The sequence below is a fragment of the Centrocercus urophasianus genome, unplaced genomic scaffold, assembly GCF_019232065.1.
Source record: "Centrocercus urophasianus isolate 14NV4802_14NV808 unplaced genomic scaffold, USGS_Curo_1.0 seq_11, whole genome shotgun sequence".
In the NCBI taxonomy this organism is placed as follows: Eukaryota; Metazoa; Chordata; class Aves; order Galliformes; family Phasianidae; genus Centrocercus; species Centrocercus urophasianus.
Genome location: NW_024884253.1, coordinates 35882738 through 35901509, shown reverse-complemented (window position 1 = coordinate 35901509; position 18772 = coordinate 35882738). Strand labels below are relative to the sequence as shown.

Sequence of the window (18772 nt, the reverse complement as noted above, 5' to 3'; positions counted from 1 at the left end):
ATGCATTTCCATGGACACAGAATGCTTACTCTGTAACTTCAAGTCCTAAATGAAACCCTCTTGGAGACTAGGAAAGAGAATATCTGAGAATGTGGGTAAGAAATTAACATGGTTTAAACTAAACTCTGTTTTTTGCTTCTTCTGTGCTTATGTATGATTAAAAAAAAATATATAAATGCAGGCCATCAAACAAAAAATTAGTGTGCTGGACTTGGTAATCTGCTTCTCACTTAAGCTTTCTGACATTTGTAATGAACATTTGGGAAATTGATGTAGTTTTTGCTTCTATAAGTATATTGTAACTTTCCCTGACAGTATGCTGTGGCTGTGTAGCTGCACTCATTTGGAGCCTTGTGATGAAGTGCTTGCAGCTACCAGCATATTGATAGTGAAGCTCTTCAGGCTTTTGAAGAAGTTGCTGCCTTCCAGTTGATGCAATTCTTGTTCCAGAGCATTAGGAATATTTTCATCAGACTTCATATGGAGAATAAGGCTCATGGATTCTTGCAGGTGTCTTTCTTTGGGATGAAACTCAGTGTTCGTGGGCGTCAATGAGGGAGATTGTTTCCTGCTCTGTATAGAGTCAGAAAATACAGAAGTCAAGGTTCTCAGCTCAGAAGCAAAAGCTTCTATGTTTAAGACAGTTCTGTGTGTGTTCAGCACAGTTAGTATAAAGTAATAGTATAGTACTATGTGAAATAAGAACGTGTTAACATCACTTGTGGGAAATATGACTTCTGATTGTTTTGGGTTTCTTTAATTTGATTCCGTCATCTTCTCAGTAGTTTAATGCCAAATAGGTGAGTGAATTAATTTTGTTTTATTGTGTTTTCTTTAAAAAAAAAAAACCACACACACGTTTTAGAAACTGCCAGAATTAATGGATATGGCCATTTCCTAGCTAAACTCCACTAACTAATGCTTCTGAAAATTATGTTCTCTAAATTGACTCTGACTCCTAAATTATGTCTGAGCTTTTTTTCCCTAAACCTCTAGAGATATAAAGAATAGTGACTCAGCTCTCCTGCCTGTGAAAATTTAGGGTATATTTTAAACAGACTAAATCTTTTTGGCATAATGCCCACTGGCAAATATTTCCTTCTTTCTAGCTACATGTGTGGCTGAGGTTTCGTTTACCTTGTCCACATTGTTAAATAACGTTATTCTCTCAAGGATCTGTGTTTGGGTGCAGAAAGCACTCGTATCTCTTTCTGTGTATGAAGTGAGTCCTGTTCATCTAAGTAGCGAGATCCTTAGAGCCATCTAGTTTTGTTTCCTGACTTCAGTTTCTCCCCAGTGACAGTGATTAAGGTAACGCCTAATCAAAGCATCAAGTTATCAAGTGTTTAATCACCTGCTGCTGAGTTTCCAGATCAGCTTATTTCTTTGTCAAGAAAGCCTGCATTTTTAAAGACTTTACTTTGGATTATAGAAACCTCAGGGTAGACTCAAGTGAGGTTTGAAGGTTTAAGTAGGTGCCTTTGGGATTGTTAAAATAAGAAGTCCATTCATTTGTGAATCCTTCTGATTTAAGTTTGGCTTCCCTTTCTTGAGACGTGTATTTTTGTAAGTACTGAAACTTTGATTTCACACACTTAGCAGGAGAATGAAAGAAGACGGGAACATAAATGAGGACAAAAACTCTTTTTCAAAAGGAAGTCCGAAGACTTGTTTATATTGGACAGTGAAGCAGGAAACAGCATGTGTCATAAAAGGCTCCAGCTTGTTGGCTAAAGGCTGAAACTTGAGATGTAGTCTATATATATATGTAGTCATATATATATATAAAACATAAATATTCATAAAAATATTTCTAAGTGAAATTCTGAGTATCTCAGAAGCTGATGACTGGTGATTGCACGGATACTTTATATGTATTTGTTTAGGCATGTATGCTCTCATACCATGCTTTCTTCTTTAAAAATGAGTGTATTAAGCTCAGATATGTATTTCCTGTAGGATGCTGTAGCCTTGCTAGCACTAGATGCACACTTGGGAGCTAAAACCCATGTTTCTCGCAGACTTGTAGCACAGTGACTTATTCTTGCCAGAGAAGCAGAAAACAAGGAACTCCAATTTCAGCAGAGCAGAAATGGGGGAATTCATGTGTGAAGCTGAATGTTTTCAAAACAAGGCAGAATTTTTTCCTTTAGAATTTTGTCACTGTTGTATTTTAAGCAGTGATTTCTAGGGATTTTGGAGGTGTCTTATGTCCTGCCAAGACCAATTGATAAGTCTAGTAACTGTTACTCAACTTCAAGACAAAAATGTGTATAAGATCTTGCTTGAGGCACTGGTCAAGGAATGTGGCTGGAACAGATTCGCTATGTACGTATTTGTAAGCGCTTACAGGAAGGTGCCCATCTGTCCCTGAATCCCCTCTGTTTCTGCTTGGTTCTGTTGTATCACTGTTTCAATGGCAGCAAATATTCAAGGCAAGCTGTTGTTGGTCCTATCCACCTGCCCACCACAGATGTATTTGCAAGCAAATGATCTTCTTATCTTAGGTTTAAGAACGTTGAAACGCAGACTCAGGAGATTTCTCTGAAGGTTGGCCTTTGGAAACCTTTGATACCTGGCAAGTATTGTTGCTTATTCTGTGTATTGACTATGTTAGGCAACTGTTTCCTTCAACGTGTGCTTCAATAGTTCTGAGATTTTTAGGGAGGGAATTCTGTGTTTCACAGTGTCTGTAGCCTGTTTCTTGAATTAGTAACAATGGTTGGAAGATTAATATCATTTGAAGTTGCTCAGAAATGCTTGATTAAAAGGAGGTTTTGTGTGCCAGCAGGAGTCCCTCTGAGCATGTATCTGAAGTACAACCACACCCCAGAAAACTCAGATGCTTTAGGATTTCTCTTTTATTTATTTATTTATTTATTTATTCTCATTATGGTTAGAGCCAAGCTCACCTCAAGTAACATGTTGAGAGAAAAAAAAAACATTAACTTAAACAGAGATTAAGAACATATTTCTGTAAATTGTGTATGGCTATTTTGCACATAAGAAGCAGCTTTTAGTAGATGTTCATCCGAAGAAGCCAGTCTTTTTGCTACCCTTACCTGCTTATGGTGGAGTTAGAGGACTTTGTCATTTTAACTTCTTTCTAAGTGAAATAGAGTGCAGCATATGTTTAATAAGGGCTGTTCAGCTGAGAGGAGACCCTGGTCAAGGAAGTAACATGGGAGCTGGGCTGGACTTTTTTTGTCTGCTCTGACACAGCACTCAGTGCCTGCCTTGAAGATGTCTCTCTGCTTGGGCCTGTTGCTTATATGCTGAAGCATTCCTGAAGCATGTCGCTGAGCAGTTCCGGTGGAGAAAAATGATGGCTTGAGAGACCAAGGATTTATAACTGTAGGTTGCCTGTTAAATTGCAGGGCTTCAAGACTCTGCTCTTGGGACTCATAAATGATACAGGACAACTCCGGCTGACTGAATGCTCATCCAGTATCACTAGTCACCTCTTTTCAGGGCCTGCAAGATGACTTTGATGACGCATGGCATAACACATGATCACGGAGCTAAATGCCTTCCCTGTTGCTATGTCTCCAGGCAGTGCTGCAAGGAGCCTCTGGGAGTTCCAGGGGGAAGAGACCAGCCTCCTTTGGAGACCTTTGCTACAGGTGAAGACCTTCAAACAAGTCAAGCAGATATATCAGGAGCTCAGAAGTTTTACATCAAGGTAAAGAGATTATTTTTATAGCAAACTGAAGTGGCTAGTATGATTTGCAAGATAAGAATTTCCATTCTCTTCCCCCTGCCCAATGATTCTCTGAGTGTTTTCATTTGATTGCAGAAACAACATAATGCATTGCAGGTTAGAGCCAGAAGTAATTCCTTGTGATATTGGTAGAAATGTGTGTCTGTGGTTCTTTGTTGACAAGAAAGCAAACTTTGAGAGTTCAACAGTGTGCTGTGTTTTTAGAAATAAGTTTCCTTTTAATTTCTGCATTTGGAACTTGGAGTGGCCCCAAGTTATGGAAGCACTTTTGGATGTCTGCAGTAACAAGAGGAGAGTGAGTTTTGTGTATGCTGGATTTCTGTTTACCAGCACTAAAGTTCTCTTCATTTGATCATCCAGAACTCATTCGTGCACGTAAGGGACAAACACTGGTGGATGAGGACAAAAAAGACCCCAAGAACTTTGTTAAACTTGTCAGCGCTACTTTGGGCTTTTGAATATACTATGATTTTATTAGAAAGACAAGATTTTGAATGCGGTGATGATGTGTGTCCTCTGAGTCCTTTATACTGACAAGATTGATAGAACTTTGTGTAGATGGTTGATTTGGGGAAAAAAATGGTAGCGATGGAAACAGTATTTTTCACAATTTAAGATTAAACTTAGGTCCTTCTAAAGGTCTTCCAACTTCTGCAATTTTAAAATAGCTTTTGCAAGGTGTTAACTTTAAAAATTGAAGGTTCTGTAAATAATTTTTCCTTAATTTGTCTAAGAATAGCAGATTTTTCTTGTTAATCCCTCATTGATCTTTCTCTGAAAGCAGGGCGCTGAACTAGACCAAAGTTCATCATTTAACATTAGTGGAGATAAACTCAAACTGATTTCGATTTTACCATTTTTACATTCAGTATTTCACCCCATAAGATCTGTTATATGTGCTTGGAAGTAAGACCACCAAGCAAGGGAAGGCCCACAGAGCACCCTCTGTATGCCATTCCCTTTCTCTCTGCTTCTCATGTCATTAAATTCACTTAGTTTCTTCTGTCTGCCAGCAAGGCCATCTTGAACAACTGAGGATGCTGTATTGAAACCTTGGCAGAGCAGAAAAACTGACAACTGTATAATGACTTTGAATGGGAGGGCAAAAATCCTGAAATACTTATCTGTTCGACGTTTCCTTTTGTTACATTTACCTTGGGACTGCATGAAACAATACAAGCTGTGGTAACCACGAAGAAAAAAAGCAGTATTTCTTTCACATGTTATATAAGAAGTACAGTTGTATGCAGTGAGAGTGTAAGGACCTCATAGGAGCTTTTTGCATAATCTTTGGTGTGCACTGATGCCCTTAAATGGGGTGGTGGTGGTGATTCATGTGTGGAAGTGCAAGGTGCCCTGAGCTTTTGGTGGTGCACAATGCATGGATTGAAATGCAGCCTTGAATGCTGTTACTACTTCTAGTAAATCAGTTTGTTCTGCATCTTTCTGCCTCTTTCTTCCCCTTTGTTGGAGGGCTGTTCTGCTAACCAGAAACATATGATAGGAAGCAGCCAAATGTTCTGGTGAAAATCAAGGGCACTTTCTAGCTGTGAAGGTTTTCTATTTGCCCTAGATTTTTTTCATTGATGCAGCTGTAACAATTGGTGTCAATGATATGAATAATTGATCAAGGAGTTCTTGTTGCCTCAAGTAATATTCTGCTTATTGCTTCTCAGAGCTGTTGCTGTTTGTTTTACTACAGCATTGCTGGTTTTTCCTTCGTTCTTTGCTCTTACCACTTTGTTCTCTGCCTCTCCTGTAGGAGCATGTTGTTTTTCCTTCAGTGTATTCCATGTGTTACTGGGAAACGGGTTCTCCCTTTTAATCAACAACAACATATTTCAAAATAATCCATGGTCCTGGGAACTGTGCAGTATACACATCTGGTTTCCCATAAGCATGAATTGCTGGCTTTACAAACGCGAAACGTAGTCCTGGCCACAGAGTTAGCTCAAGTGTTCCGTAACTTGAGCCTGTATTCGAAATAAAAACAAAATTGTATAGCTTCTTTACCATGCTAATGGAAAACATTTAATTTGCTTCTTGAAGCCAACCAGAGGGATGACGCAATGCTGTTCAAGCAGATTTATGGGGCCTTTTCTTCTGCAGAAATCAATATGGCTTGGAGGTGCTGTACTGGGAGCTGGCAAGCTGACTGTGATCCAGCTGCGTTCAACTATAAACTTCTGCACCACAAACCCAAGCTGATGATTTTGATTTATCCAGGCATTGCTATATCTGAGATATTATGGGGTTGGGTTTTATTCATAGCTTTTTCTCTACTTTTCTGCCATTAATACTAGATTGAAGTTTCAAAATAGAAATCTGCTTATGATTTTTTTTTTTAAGTTGTTTGGAGGTTTTTTTTTTGAATTTCCTGAGTTAAAGTACAGCTCTGTCTACATGCTACACATGACTTTTAGTGGGATCTTTTTCCTCAAAAACAAAACAAAAAACAGTTTTCCATTCAAACTAAGTGTTAAGGGCTAGCATAACTTTCTACAGAAGAAGCTTTAATCGTTTAATGCCCTTTTTTTTTGTTTGTTTGTACTTACTACTGCTAGAACAAACAAAATGAGAGTGTTGCTTTTGCTCAGTCTAAAAACGTTCTTACAATATAATTATTTTTTTCCTTAAGATGTAAAACAGAGTGAAGTTTCGTAGTAACCAACTTTTATGCCTTTATTTCCTTTCCCATTCCTCTCTGCTCCCAGTTAGTCTGCTTTGGCTATTGAAACCCTGTAGGAAAGAAACATCAGCAGCCACTTATTTTCCTCCATAATGGAGTCTTCCTTAAGCATTTTATTTCTGGCAAGAATTCTCTTCTAAAATAGCTCTTACAAAACGGTTTCTGATGCTGCTTTCTCCAAGTGATGTCTGTATTACCTATGGAAGTTCCTTGGTGGTGGTTCGTATGATTATGTTGATTGCCAGAAGGAAAATCAGAACTAGATAATTGCTTTCTAATCTTTTTTTTTCCTTGTTTCTGATCACATTTCTGTAGTAACTTTGATCCAGATTTCTTTCATCTCTAACCATTTTTCTCTCCAATATGCCTAACAATTTCATCATGAGTAAGTGGCATGAGATGTTGCAAAGAACTCGAAACTGGTTGTTGTGTAGACCTTCCTTAGAGCAGCCAAAGATGACAGGTAGGCTTGAGGTCCTTCTTGCTGGGTGCGTGCTAGCAAAGAGGAAGATGAAGATGTGAGTTGTATGAGAGTCTTAGGTTGGAGTTGTTTAGATTTTTCTTTTTTATTAAGATGGAGAAGATGATGATAAACGCATTTAAGATGGGCTGTAATGTTGCTGATTGCTTTTTTCTTTGAAAAGGCTACCATTTGAGATCTGATATAGAAGTATATGGATCCAAATAATTTCTAATGATTTTACTTATCTAGATGAATGTATCAGATCCACAGTCCTGAATTTGAATACAATTTGAAGTAATATTTTAAAAAAATCTACCTATTTTTGGGGGGGAAAGGTAGTTCTAATATAAATACTGAATTTTTAAGGTGTGTTAAATGTATCTTTTGCTGTGACAGTGCTTTTTTGGTAGTAGTGTGGATGAGTGTGCTGAGACAGTGTGATTATTATGTTTTGAGTAAACGTAAGGACAGTTTACATCTAGCTTCTGCTTGTGTAGACATAATAAATAGATTTTCGGATATCAAGTATTACCGAAAAATTTTGAACAGCCTAAGTTCTTTTCTGAAATGCTTCCATTAGGTAAACAAAATGTTTCAATATGAGCTTCATTTGATCTCAGTGGCAGAGTTGGGTCTTTGGTGTTTGTACAGTCATGAACTTATTTGACATCTTTTTGCGTGTTTTGTCTCCTGTTAAAGAATACCAAATCATCAGAGGTGCTGCCTACTGCTACTCTCTAAAAGACAGAGCTATAAGGAGCAATACATGAATCTTCAGAAGGATGAGGCATAATTCCAACAAGCCATCCTGCCCTTTTGTTTAAAGAGGCCAGATTTTCCTGTTATTCAACCATTTCTACTTAGATGTTTTCTATCTGGAACTGAAATGCAGTTGGTTTCAGAAAGCAGGTTGACATGCTGTGGAGAAAACGTACTGCCAATGGGTTCTGGTCTGAGCATTCTAAAATTCTTGTTGACATGAAAGGTCTGTCACTGGCAGTCTGGGCTGAAATATGCCATAATGCTTTGAAAGCTACACTTTATTCAAAGTTTACATTTACTGCAGCATATTTGCTTTGCTTGGTTATGGTAGTAGCGCTGTATTCCCATATAAACACTAAAATGAAGTTGTTAAGAAGAACAGAAATGCTTGCAGCATTTGCACTAAAGTTCATGGAGCATGAGATTAGCTCTATTTAGGACTTTCCTACTTTGAAGGGATTAAAAAACCTTCTCAGAAATGGATAAATACAAAAACCATTCTCAGACTAGCGAAGTAGTATGTAAGTGTTGAGAAGAAAGGCATTTAATTATTATGTAGAGAATAATCTGAATTGAAATGCCATGTGGAAGCCACTTTATAATCTTACCTTCCTACATATGAACTGAAAAGCAGGCAAAAGTACAAGGCATGACCTAAAAATGGTAGTCTATAAGCTGCTTTGAATATGTTGGCTTATTTTTATCTAGCCTGAAATTTTATTTTTCTTCAAGTGAAACCTGATTCTACCATTCTGCCTATTGATGTTCTCATGCTTCTAACTCTGCCAAGCGTAGCTATTGCTGCTTCATTTAAAGAGTGGAGTCTGAGTCCTACTGGAAACAGAACACTGTCTGGAGGATGCAGACTTGCTAAGAAACTTAAATAAGATAAGGCTAATCCTATTGTATGCTTCCACTTTAGGAGTTAGTATGGAAACTTGCCTTTCCTTATTATGGCCCCGTACTACTGGCTAGATGCCTTATTGGATTTCTCCCCAGGTTTTTTTTTTTTTTTCTGAACTGTTGCCTTGGTAGACATTCGTATTAATAATATTTCATGCATTTATGAATTATTGTCCTGTTGTGCCAATTTCCAGACTTACAGGGGAAAGAAAGGCTCTTTGGTTTTTATGGGTCATAGAAGGTAAAAATGTGTCCACCTAGTCTTTTGGTAATGGCAAACTTAGTTTTGTTGAAGAGGCATGTTTCATTTTGAAATGTTTTATATAAGTAGAAATAAAGCAAGGAGTAGTATGCTAAGTACTTGTGGTATTTTGCTCAGCTCATTTGTAGCTTCAGAAGAATTACTGTGCCTTGAGTAGACTTTGTTTGAAATGTATGTTTGAAAGTTTGGATGGAGACTGAATCAAAGTTTATAATCTTGTCTCCTGGAAGACTTATTGTCAAGTATTTCAGAAACAAATGTAAGAGTTTTCTCTCAGGTGTGGAAAGATAATCTAATATTTACCTTGATCGTCTCCATTTTGAGTTTAAACTGCAGTCAATTTAATCTGTAATCTTTTGTGTTCAATAATGTAACTGCTGTATGAAAATCTATTTTTTTGAACTGTGCCAAAATATTGGTTTTACCAACTTCCTGTTGCAAAGATTTCCACGGTTAGTTTGTAGGTTGCTTTAAAGCACGTTCATGCAGATTTAAATGCAAATATGTATGTTTAATAACTGATTACAGCTTTTTGCCTCGTCCCTTCCATTTTTAGACTCTTGTCATGTTATCAGCATGCCCTTAATAATTTTAAGTGCTTTCTAGAAGCCTCATTTGGTTTAGACAGGAAAACTATTGCGGTGCTCTACCCAGAATGTTTTTCAAAATAAGATGCAAGAGTAGAATTTCTGACTGTGAATGAAGTTATTTGAGTTCTCTAAACCAGCCTTAGCTTTCTTAAAACATGCAGCTTAATAGAAGATTTGTAGAGAATTAGGGTATTAGAAACATGCTTTTCTAGCTCCCCTAAAATTGATTAACTTCTGTAAATAAATCCTAAGCAATGATTGTGTGCAACAAAGTAAGTGACTAATATTTGGTCTCTTTCCTTTTCTTCTAAGGAATCTGAAACCTTGGTAAGTCCGTATAATTATCGGAAGGTTTTGACTCAATTGGAAAAGAAGCATTCCTGGGTACCTGAAGTCTAGATTGAGAGAAGAAACTTTTTGTTCTTAGCTCAGCAACTAACTTGCTTCATGGCCTTGGGCATGTCCTCTTGGCTTCCTTGCACCAGTTCCCCATTGTATCCACTGCTGCCACCACCACCATAAACTCCTTTGCGAGCTTTGGACAGGACTGTCAAAGCTGTTCATTATTCAGAGCAAACTCTGCTTCATTTGCTATGCAGTTACTTAAACTGCAGTGGAAATACACAATTGAGACTATAAAAAACTCCAACCAATGGAATAAAATCAGCTTGTGCAATGTGCTTTTCAGTAATGTGGATTTGATTTAAAGTAGTTAAATTTTAGAGCTGTCAGTTTCTAGAAAGACTGGTGGAAATAAAACTGGTTAAGAACAAGAGTACTGTGACCAAAATAGTTAAAATAGGAAGGGAAGAGAAGTTCCATCCTAAAATGAATACGTGGCAGTCTTATTGTGCCTGAGTTTTAGCACTAATGTTCTCTGCCAAGTAAATTAAATTTACGAAGAAAAGCTGGACTGCAAGTGTTGGACTGCTAGTATTTTTTCAGGAGGTTAATGTAATGAAGGAGAACAATGATAAAAGGAAGCTTAACGTTTAAGAGTGGACCTGTGAGAGATCTTTGTGTCTGTGTGTAATGTGAAGACTGAGTGTCTTGTTAAATTTACTGTTGTATGTTTTCTACTTAGTTTTTCCATGTGTGCCAGAATGTACTCAGGGAAGAGCCATGAACTCTTTCCCTTTTTTCCTTCACGAATGCATTTATTTCCTGTCTAACATTGGAAAAGAGGAGCAACAAAGGAGAGGTTTTGTTAAATACGGTAAAATCTAATTTCAGCCTGATTTAAAGCTACATTTACACAATGGCTGAGGGGTGAGTTCACTTCCATAAAAACAAGCTCGTTGGCTTCCTACTGTGCATTGGGGAGTGTGAGGACGGGTGTCCTGGAGAGCAGCTGCCTCCCTCTGCTGGCACAAGCTTTTCTTGCGCTGTGCTGAAGCTGTACTGCATGATACAAAAAATAGGAGTACTCCTATTCAGAAGAATATTGAAGCATCACTTTATTGGTGTGCACTCATTTTGCTTGCCTATAACTGCAGTATAACCAGTAATGTTGTGTTACCTGTGTGATTGAGTCTGGCTGGATGTCTGTCTTCTATGAGCAGAAAGAATCTTGTTCCTCAGAATGGATGGTTGTTTGCTTGAGTCTGTGTTTTGAATGGTTGTATCTCTAATGGTTGAAAGGGGAGCTGCTGGTGAATAAACCACATTTTCCTTGTCGATATTCATTCAGTGTGCACCTCTGAAAGGTGCAAGCTGTCATATTGGTTCTCTGCTGAAGTATCTCCATGGGTAATATTGGAGTAGTTGGCTTAAAATTTTTGATGATTTCTATTTTCAGCTGTTCCCAGTTCAAGTGTCTTGCTGTTCTTTTAACTCTATTTCTGAGAAGGAGGGAGAAGAAGGGAGGAAAAAAGGTTGCATATCTCCAGCTTAACAAAAGTTGATGGCTTATATTCTTTTTCTCCTGGAATAGCCTTTGCCCGAGACCTCCATGACAGATGGTATCGTAACTGCAGTTTTACAGTCATCTGAGACTGACATGTGCGTGCTTTTTATCCTTTCATGTTTCCAGCTGGTGAATACCATTTTTAGCAGAGTTTTTGATGACTGTTGTGAAAGTAAGTGCCTGACATTGCACTTCATGCTGCTGCAATTGCTTCCATTCTGTCTCTGTAACTCACAAATTCACCTGGTTCTTTTGGTGTGACACTGCAGTTTTCCTCCACCTTCTTGATTTCTTGGAGCTTGGTGCCAACAAGGTCTCATCAGTGCACTCTCCTAACTTACAGCGAGGCCTCTTATCTTTTAATGTAAGACTTTTCAAAATCATTTCTCGACCTCTCCTATCCAGCAATATTTTTGGTTGTGTTTGTGAATTACTTCTGTTGCTCTTTCTGCTACTTTTGTTGGCATCATTTCTATCTGAAGTGATAATTTCCCATGTGGTATCCTATTAAATGTCTTACTAGTATAGAGGTAAACATACTGCACTGCCATTACCCACAAAAATCAGTGCTGAGGAAAGACTATGAACAAGTCATGACCAATGCATTTTTTGCAAGCGTATGTTGTAGTTCATCGTTGCAGTTTTTGATGTATTCTTTTTTATCTTTGTTCTGAGTTTAAGATTGCTGAGCCATGTTTGAAAGCTGCCTTGGAATAAAGGCATTTGAGTGAGTGGCAGTCTGGGGCATGTCAGTCAATTGGTGCCTCTGGGCGAGGGGAGCATTGGTAGAGAAGAAACAGGCAGGGGCAGAAGGGGAGTGAGTAGAGGGCAGCATGAGTCAGTGGTGTCATGGGAAAGAAGGAGGGATGCCAGAGCATGCTCAGGAGAAAGCATTGCAGGGAGTGATGGGGAGACAAAACTAGAGAAGGGCAGAATGTAGAAGTTGAGCATTTGAAAGAGAGAGGATATACTGAGTTGTGCTGAGGCTCTGCTGCGTGGTTAGTATTGCAGAAGGAAGGGCAATAAGGCTATAGAGGGCATGTGAGAGAGGAACTTGAGGAATCAGAGCCTAACTGGGTGTTCCTGATAGGTAAAGAATGAGAAAAATTGGCTGACCTTTCTGACAGTATGTGGGCCAGCATACAAAGACATAGAAGGTCACAAAAAGCAGAAAGAAGGGAGGAATGTTATGAGATTAATCTTTCTGTTACAGCTAGAGTGATCTTGTTCAGCTCTTTGTTTGTTTATTGTCTGCCTGTTTACCCTTGGAGGATTTCAGACCCATAGATGTTGTGGTGATACGGATCAATTCTAAGATGGCCTGAGACTTACAATGATAAGAGTGTAAAGCTCACTGTGATCATAGAATCATAGAGTGGTTTGGATTGGCATGGAACTCAAGGATCACTGAGGATCCAAACCCCCTGCCACAGGCAGGGCCACCAACCTCCATATCTAATACTAGACCAGGCTGACCAGGGTCCCATCCAACCTGGCCTTGAACACCTCCAGGGATGGGGCATACTGAGAAAGATCAGCAAATAGTAGGAAGACATAGAATGGCTATGTAGCTGTTATATCATCAGAGTTCTAAAACTACAAGAAGTGCTGTTAAGTTATACTCAGGGAACTCTGTACAGCTTAAGTCCATTCATATTGCATAACATCAATCCATTATTTCCCATTTCTTTAAGATATTTTTGGGCTTTGGTTAGGTTCTTGCTGGAGTTCCTGTATTCAGTGCTTCTTGTTTTCTCAGAGAAGTTGGGATGTGAAGATCACAGAGTGCAAAAAGAAAAAGCCTTCATTTTCTAGCAGTGTTTTGCCTGCGCTGTACGTGGCCTTCAAACCTTAAGGTGTCTGGTGGTGCTAGGAGAATCAGTTTGTGCTTTTAGCCTTTTCTACCTGGTCATGTTAGAGCCCTGACCTACTTAGGGAAGGAGATAGAAAGTAGAGAGAAAAAAAAAGTCATGTCCCACCCTTCACTAGTCCTCTGAGGTGTGTGGGTTGCCTCTTCTTGATTGGTTTTCATGAATTGAACTCTTCATAAGAACTAAGGTAAAATCAGTAGTCAGATAGACACCCATCTGCTAGTCAGTGTCAGTATGGGGAAATGACTCAGGATGAACTGTAACTACTTTTTTATTGTTATTCCCCCTCCTCAGCTTTAGTGTTGTAAAATTTATTGTTCCAGGAAAGGCAGTGATTTTCTACAACTTTCCCTAATAAATGAACAAACAAGAAATTCCTGCTGTTTCCTTAGTGGATACATTTTCAAAGGTACTGAACTTGTCAGCTACACTAATTGCAAAAATACACTATTAAACTACTAGGTATATAATATTATTACTTCTCTGGAAGAGCCATAAAGAAAATCAAATTCTGAACTCTGTGAAATGTTTGAAAGGAGGACCAACTTAAAATTGTGAACAAGGATTCAGTTGCACAAAGGACATGACATAAAAATAAATAATAAAGTAACAATGGGGCCAGTAGGTCACGTTAATCAAGTGACTGCTAATCTGAAGCATTAAATGCCTGCCATGGATTTTACGCTTAGCCCTGGTTAGTATTGACCTGTAGCAACATGGGCTGTTGAGCCATTTGGAGAGCTGTGGTTCCTTGCTCTCTAGCCTGAAGAGCTCCTCATGATGGAAGAAAATTCCCCTTATGTGTCATGCGAGCCTGAACTTCTAAGGCAGTTGCTCAGTTTGCTAAAAGTAGTATTGTTCCACCAAGCAGCCTTTTTGAGATAGGCTTTATCCTTCCATACGGGTGCTGATGTCATGGTGTTTATCATGGTAAGTCATCCAGAATTACCTGTTGCATGATAAAATGAAATATTTCCACTCAGGACTGTTGAAATAATTTGCTTCATCTCAGTTTATGTGGAAATTTTTGAGTTGCTTGCAGAGCACTGAATGAAAAGAATCTCTGATTATTTTTTCTGATTATTTTCCCAAGATATTTGCTGGGCTCTCTGATTTGTGTGAATTCTGAGGTATGCAAAGAATAGAACATTTTTTTTTTTTTCATTGAACTCATTGGTAGTTGACTTTATTTTACACCATCGTCCCTGAGTTAAAAGAGCTTGTTATCACAGCAGTTCATAAACTCCTTAATAACAGGGTTCTTAATGGATTTAGAAAGCATAAATGCTTATGTTAAATAAATTCACAATCTAATGCCTAAATCAGCCTTCCCTAATTTGTATATGCCAACTTGTATATGCCAACATCTTGAAAATAATTTTCTGATTTATTAAGTATTTCCATGGAAGAGGCACATTTATACATAGATCTGTTTAATGGTGTTTAAAAATAATAATAAAAAAAGGCTCTTAATGCTGTTGCCTGCTGCAGCTACAATTTCTAAATTAGATTAGGTGCTGTAAGCTTTCAAAGGAGTGAAAGTATTTCCTCATGTGTCACACAAACACTATGTGATAAGAAGTGCTCTGTGGTGAGCTGTTTAAGCAGACAGCAAGCCTTAGGTATGTGACCTCAGCCAAAAACTATTCAGTCACATCAGTGTGATTTAAGTTATCTCTACCCAGAATTGCTTGGCATTGAAACTTAATTATTCTGATAGCTACCACATATTTGCATCAGTTCTAGATGAAGTTTTGTTACATGTGGAGTATTCCGGTAGGATTTTGTCCTCTGCAGAGCTTTCTAATATATGAGTTATCTTTTTCCCCTTTGTGTGCTGTATTAGTAAAAAATAGATAGTTTTGAATAAATGTATATACACCACGCTTACTTTGTGACTCTTTCAGTTACATCTTGATAGCACTTCTATTACATGTTCTTCTGCAGTGCTCATTCACTTGAGCTTTTGCTGTGATAGGCAGCCTGTAATGAATATATTGACTCATCCAAATAAAATTTTTTATTTTGTAAGACAGATTGCGAGATAGTTTAAAATTACAAGTGTTAGATCACATTTTTCTTGAATGATTGCTTATGATTCTTGCCAAGTTAGTGCTCTTACTCACCTATTTTAGTCATTGGCCAGCTTTTAAATTTCACTGTTAAGGGAAGCAGAAAAAAGTGTTTATGGAGTGTCCTGAATGATGGTTGCTTCACATCTCTTTAGCTTAATGTTTTGATGGTACTCCCTGTGTTAAAGAACTGTGTATAAAGAACAAAATGAATTCAACTTGTAACATAAAATATGGGTAATCTTGGGAAGCATTATTGTCTGTAAGGTGAGGGCTGGATGTGCATATGATGCTGTCTTCCATTCATAGATAGATTGTGCACCCTTTAATTTTCAAATGCTTTAATTCCAGTGCAAGTAATCGAATGACTCACCAGTTATCTAAAGCATCAGGTAACTATACCTATATTTAGCTTTGTTCTAGCTTCTTATCCTTGTTTCTATCTTCATTTTCTCAGTTGAAAGCTACAGTGAGTTTCGTTAATGTTTAGAAAAACAAAAACCCCAAACAACCTGGGAAGCATTCCTAAGTGTTCTCTTGAGTATAGCCTCTGCAGACTCTTCAAAGGCTCTTTCTGTTTCTGCTGATAGTCAAGGGATGTAGAGAACAGGTCTTCAAGCTTCTTTCACAGTACCTTCTAACACAAAATACTTCATCTACTATCAGGTAACACTTTTTAAGTTGGATGTATATCTCTATTAGAGAGAGGTATCTTTCCTCTGCCAAGGCCTGTGTCCTTTTAGCAGTGTCCCTGATACAGACCAGCTCCAGCAGTGCCTTTGTTTTGCTAGTAGGTTATTGCTGAGGCATGAGATGATGGTCCCATGTTTGAATTGCGCTCTGTGAGCCTTAAGAAACGCACAGTGACATAAGTGAAGCTCACAGAGAAGATGGGAACCGGTTAATTTAGTAACATGGCTTTAGTCTGTAAAGCAGAGATCAGAAATTTTGAAACTGCTTTTTTCCTTTGCTGTGGAGATGTGAGCTACAGACAACAGTGCTTAACCATGGGTTGGGGTGACTGCCTTTTTAACTTACTAGATGGAAGTGCTGGCTGGCTCAGACAAGAAATCAATACTAATTTTCCATCTGGCTGCCCTGAAGACTATGCAAATTAAAATTGTTTATCTGTGTAAGGAAGAGAAAGCAAAATAAATAAATAAAATACATCTACAGTGCTAGAAGTACAGTTAGTAAATATGAGCTGGTGCTTGTGCTGCATCTGGGAGGGATCTTGTATGGATAATTGTGTTGGTAAAGTAGTTATGGGTAAGTTCTCCTGAGAGCTGTAATAGCAAACATGCAAATAATGTATTTTGTTTTTCCTCACAAGTTCTGCAGATCTGCTTCCAGCAGGCTTTACAAGCTGATGAGGTGAGTGAAGAGGCACTGCCAGCTAGAAGGCTTGCTTTGTTTTCTGTGGTTCTGTCTCTTGATACTTCTTAGGTGTGGGTTTAGTTGCCCCCTTCTAGGTGTATGCTTTTATCATTTTCCTTTTGTTCTGTTGTTCTGGGCTTTTCAGACACAACAGACTTCTCAAGTGCATTCATGCATCTCTTTCACCACCAGCAGTTTCTACAGATCGTAGGCTTTTTTTTTTTTTTTTTTTAAACACAGCTCATCTGGGGTATCCCCACTTAGCAGGTTTTGATACTTTTGCTCTTGTGTTTTATTTATTTGACAAGAGATACTCTAGCATATGATATCATTGGGAAGACTTGAAGATGTCTCTGATCTTATTCCAACTGTTCTCTTCTGCTAGTTTTAGGAATTGAAGTGTGTATACAGAGCCAAAAAAAATCTCATTCCTGCTAAAGGTGAAAGATAATCTTAAGGCCTCCCCTTCATGCATGCTCAGATCTGTAAAAGTTAATTTAAATCACACAGTCTGAGAAGAGAGGTATCTGAATCCAGGTGGTTTTTTACTCTAAATTGTGAAGTAGATTCAAAAATATTTTTTATTCATAGGTCTAATGTGCTTGTTTCGTCACATTGTACTGATGAGATACAAAGCAGTAGTAGAAACTACTATTTGCTGAAGTAATTCATTAATTTACCTCAGGAGATGACTCTATTCTAACTACCCAAAGAGAAGTGAGCTGTCTAAATTTTTCTCAGCATCAGGATTTCAGAGCTATTTCAATTCTGTATCTGCTTCATTAAAAACGAATTATATAAATGGTATGGTGTAAGTACTGAGAAACTTGAATACTTTAAAGGAGACAAATGGTTAAGATTTTGCACTATAACATGTGCTGAGCTGATCAGTGTGAAAACTCAGTCCTTTGAGACTTATTTACATTTGCTTCCCTTTGGTTCTTCCAACCATGAGTATTTATGCTAGTGTATGGGATATGTGGGGGACTGCATGTGGCAATGCAGCTGAGTGTACAAATTATGGGTTTCTTTTTGTCATGCATCAGTTCCTGTTATAAAGTATGAATATCATGTACAGTGAAGTAAATGTTAAACACTTATGCAACTTTGAAATTTCCTAATGTTTCCCTTCTCTGGCAGCCCTTTTACTGTGGTTATGTTGCTTATGTTTTGACTACAGACAGCTGGAATTTGCTTTGAAAATATCAATGTCTGTTTAATTTGCTGATTAGCTTTGAAGCAGTTTCTTTCTTAGACCCTGATTAAAAGGGATGTTTGGAGAGCAAGGAGAGACTTTCTTGTTTATATATAGCAGAAGACTGCTGTAGCAAGAGATGCATATTTGAGAATGACTGAATACCATACTTTTACAGGGATTATGTTTAAAAAAAAAAAAAAAAAAAAAAAAGTTTATTAATAACATAAAATCACTGAAGTTGGAAAAGATTTCCAAGATCATCCAGTCCAACCATCCACCTATCACCAGTATTTCTTATTATTATAGAATTATTGATTGACTTCCCTCTCCATCTCTGGCATGTTTGGGACCTTTAAATTCAACACTGAGAAATCATCTGCTTGAGGATGCAGGAAAAAACCATCAAGCTAAAACAATGTAATCCTTCACGATGTATAGTAGTGGAAAAGATGTGACATACTTGTTTCATGAAAATTAGGTTCAGACCTGTATTAGACTGCATTATTCCTAGTCTTATGTTGACAGAAATTCAATGTCCATTAAAACAATGTGGAGTCATCACTGCTAAATTACAGTGCCAGTGGCACAAAGATTATCTACTGGCATGGTGTTTTTGTTGCGCTGTTCTTACTTTGTTAAATGTAAAACTGAAGGTCATGTGCCCACATTTTAGAAACCTATCATGGAAGCAGTGGGGTTTTGCAGCTGAAATAGAGAGATCAAAGGAGCCATCTGGCTGAGATTCCCCAGGTCAGCATAAGTCTTAGGATGGTCACCTGAAGAAATCCTAGTTATTGACAGCAGTAGTATTACAGCTGGTCATTTTGTTCCATATTGATATATATATTGCAAGGAAACTGAGTGACAGTTTTTTTTTTCCCCAGGCCTAAGAGAGGAAGGTGAAGAAAAGGCCTGCTGTTCTGGCCAGAAAGAATTGGAGAAGGATGGCCAGTAAGTG

General features: G+C 38.0%; 1 protein-coding gene across 6 annotated transcripts in view; it reads left to right on the top strand.

Annotated features, from left to right (window-relative positions):
* FAM110B (family with sequence similarity 110 member B) overlaps positions 1-18772 on the top strand; it is a 161492-nt gene that overhangs the window by 23054 nt on the left and 119666 nt on the right. For 4 of the 6 annotated variants that reach the window (XR_006172162.1, XR_006172161.1, XM_042840020.1 and 1 more), the window contains exon 2: positions 3553-3682. The exons of 1 other annotated variant lie outside the window; for it this stretch is intronic. The gene's annotated coding sequence lies outside the window, so the exon portion shown is untranslated. Of the gene's footprint in view, positions 1-3552; positions 3683-18698; positions 18766-18772 lie in introns of all 6 variants that reach the window. One more of the 6 variants, XM_042840022.1, reaches the window with a different exon arrangement.